General features: G+C 46.9%; 1 protein-coding gene across 1 annotated transcript in view; it reads left to right on the top strand.

Moving 5' to 3' along the window:
• The first annotated feature begins 997 nt into the window (after positions 1-997).
• FOXB1 (forkhead box B1) overlaps positions 998-3,612 on the top strand; it is a 6,465-nt gene continuing 3,850 nt past the window's right edge. Inside the window, exon 1 of the mRNA XM_042476048.1 lies at positions 998-1,082. The gene's annotated coding sequence lies outside the window, so the exon portion shown is untranslated. The remainder of the gene's footprint in view (positions 1,083-3,612) is intronic.

Below are 3,612 nucleotides of genomic sequence, written 5' to 3'. Positions count from 1 at the left end.
GGGGAGGGGGAGAGGAATAAGAAGGAAAGGAGGAAGAAGAAGAGGAGGTGGAGGAGGAGGAAAGGAGGAGAGGAAGAAGAAGAGGAAGAAGGGGGAGGAAGAAGAGGAGGAAGAGGACAGGAATAAGGAAGAGGACAGGAAGAAGAAGAGGAGGAGAGGGAGAGAGAAAGAAGAAGAGAGAGGAAGAAGGGGAGGAGGAGGAGGAGGAAGAAGAAGGAATAGGAAAAGAAGAGGAAGGAGGAGGAGGAGCGGAGGAGAGAAAGAAGGAGGAGGAGGAGGGGAGGAAGAAGAAGAGGAAGAAGGAATAAGAGAAGAAGAGGAAGGAGGAGGAAAAAGAGGAGGAGGAGATGAAGAAGTAAGAGAGGAGGGCTGCTGCCTGGCTGCCTGCCTGGGTTCCCCTCCCATCCGGAGCCCGCTCTCTCCTTCTCTTCTCTTCCCCTTCCCTTCCTCTCACCCTTTTCCCATCCGTCGCGGGGTCTCTTCCTCGGCCCCCCTTCCTTCCTTCCTCGGGGTCGGGCCAGATGCGCCTCCTCCTCCTCCTCCTCCTCCTCCTCCCCCCTCCCTTCCCCAGAGGCCCGAAGTGGCCCATTCAGGCGAGGAAGAGGAGGAGGAAGAGGAGGCGGCGCCTTCTTCTTCTTCTTCTTCCTCCTCCTCCTCCTCCTCTTCTTCTTGCGCCGCAGTTGCTGCTGAGTCTCTGCGTGGCTCCATCGGAGTCGGACCATGGAGGAGGCTGCGGCCGAAGAGGCGGCGATGGCGGGGAGGACGGGGCCCTCGGGGGCCACAAGGGCTGCTGTTACTACTATTCCCCAGGAGGGGCCCAGGGCTACTTAGAGCATCCCATCGCCGGCTTCTTCCTCCCCCTTTTGCCGCTTGTTGCTCTTGTTCGGCTTCGGACTCGCAGCATCCCAAGGACTGGAACTCTAGAGGAGGAGGAGGAGGAAGACCTCGAGAGAGACTCCTCCTCGTTGCAGCTGCTGGTGTTCCTCCAAAAACCGGTGCAACCCTTAAGGCTCTCTCCGGTGCGGACGCGAATCCGGTTTCGTCCCGGATGCGGAGCGCTACCCGGCTGGGAGTTTTTTAAGGTGAGAAAAAGAGGGACCAAGAAAAGGAAAGAAGAGGGGTTTAGGACGGAGAAGGAGAAGGAGAGAGAGAATAGGAGTAGTAGTCAAAGATATAGCAGTAGTAGACTCTCGCAGCACCTTTCAGACTCACTGAAAGAAAGAAGTTGGCAGCAGGAGCTTTCCTAGACTTCAGTTTACTTCCTCAGATGCTTTAGTAGTACTAGCAGTAGTAGTAGTAGTAGTAGCAGGAGGAGTATTCAAAGATATAGCCCTGTTAGTCTGTAGAATCAATACGTAGATAAATCTTGTAGCACCTTTGAGACTCACTGAAAGAAAGAGGTTGGCAGCCGGAACGTTCCTAGACTTCAGCCTACTTCCTCAGATGCTTTACTCGGAGTAGTAGGAGCAAGAGGGGGGAGCATACTGGGGAGGGAGGGAGAGAAGGTGCCCCCCCCAATCTCCTCAATTTCTTTCCTCTGGTGTAAAGGGGTAGTATAAATGGTTGGAGGGAGCAGAGGGAAAGGAAGGACCCACTTTTTGGGGTCCCCTCCGACGCCTCCAGAGCTTGGAAGAACTTTCTTTACTCCTCCTTGTAAATCCTCTCCTTGTAAGTCCTTATTTTGGGGGGTGTTGGGGTATATTTGAGAGAAGGGTGGAGGAAGGAGGCCTCCCTTAAGTGCCAATGAGCTTCCTCGCGAGTAAGGAGTCCTCCAACGCCTTGTGTCCTTCTCTCCTTCTTGTAAGTTCCTTGGAGGGGGAGAAAGAGAAGAATGGGGGGGGGGGGAGTCTTCAGGTTGCAGACCCTTCGGGGTGGTCTTGGGTCTGTGTGTGTGTTTGTGTGTCTCCTTGGAAGAAGAGATCTTTTTTCTTTTTTCTTCTTCTTCTTGTTTTCGCGATCCCTTTCTTCTTCTCTCTCTCATCCCTCCCTCCATAAAAATCAAGACCCGAGACCTCCCTGGGATTTGGACCCTTTTGCCCCAAACGTGTCCCGCTTCTCTGCCTCTGAAGCCCCCTGAATCCATCTCCAGACCCAGCAGAACTTATTTTTCTGGGTGGGAGGAAAGTGAGCCTCGAAGGGGGCTTCCAGGCCCAAGGAGAGGAATTCGCACCCGGGACCCTGCGGGGAATGTCTCCGATCCATGCCTTTTGCGCTACCTTTTGCTTCGCCATAGGATCCCAGTCTCTGCAGCAACGGAGGAGAAGAGCCTTTGCAGAGGGGATCTAAGGCAGAGCAGATCCATCTCTATGTAGGGAACTGGTTTAATCTTTACATCTCTCTCTTTCTATATACAGTATATATACACATACATACAAGGAGAGAAGGACACAAGGCGTTGGAGGACTCCTCACTCGCCAGGAAGCCCATTGGCATATATCTCCCTCTATCCTGTCCTCCCTCCGCCAGGATTTTCATATATATATATGGATGGATAGATAGATAGATTAGACAGACAGACAGACAGATAGATAATAGTCCACTCGAGATTACGGGAAGACAATTAGACCCACTTGATTTCCAGATATGTATGAAACTGATTTGATGTCTACGTCTCTCTCTCTCTCCCCTATATATATATATATTCATATCTGTCTATGGATGGATGGATGGATGGATGGATAGATAGATAGATAGATAGATAGATAGATAGAACACTCTGGACTAAACAGTAAGTAGGAAAATTAGACCCACTTGATTTCCATCTATGTATGAAACTGATTTGATGTTTACAACTCTCTCTCTCTCTCTCTCTCTCTCACTATATATATATATATATATTCTATATCTATTCTATATCTATATCTATATTCTATATCTATATATATATTCATATCCTGTAGATGGATAGGGATTAGATAGATAGATAGCTAGATCGACAGACAGATAGTAGATAGTCCACTCCGGAACTAAAGAGTACAGGAGGAAAATTTAGATTTCCACGTGAAGTCCAGAGATGTATGATTACTGAGTTGATGGTGACATTGAAGAGCGCGGTGGTTCTGCGAGGATGCATAGAGCTATATATAGATATCCGATATATATAGATATCATATCTATTAATATTATATATTCAGAGCTATCTTATATCTAGAGAGAAATTGATAGGATTCTAGTCCACGCGGGACTAAGAGTATTGGGTAGGAGGAATTCGGTTTTTTCTCCTTTTCCCCGTTTTCCCTCTCTTTCCCTTTTTTGGGGGGGGTGCTCCACTTGATTTTATATATACATATGATTATATTCAAATGGATTGGAAAAAATTTTTGCATAATCTCTCTATATATCTTCATATCTATATATCTATGAATAGTCTACTCGGGACTAAATAGTACGAGAGATAAAAAAGGGATACAGCTGATTTTCATTCATATATATATATATATATGTGAGAAATTGATTTGATTTTATCTATATAGCTATCTCCATATCTATATCTATATCTATTTCGATAGATTTATAGTCTATTAGGGAGGAAAGAGTACGGGAGGTGAATTGGATCCACTTTTGATATTTTCATATATATATATATATATATATATATGAAATTGCTTTGAT

Source organism: Sceloporus undulatus, chromosome 6 (assembly GCF_019175285.1).
Source record: "Sceloporus undulatus isolate JIND9_A2432 ecotype Alabama chromosome 6, SceUnd_v1.1, whole genome shotgun sequence".
NCBI lineage: Eukaryota > Metazoa > Chordata > Lepidosauria > Squamata > Phrynosomatidae > Sceloporus > Sceloporus undulatus.
The sequence above is the reverse complement of the archived record's forward strand: the minus strand, read 5'-3'. Positions and strand labels throughout refer to the sequence as shown.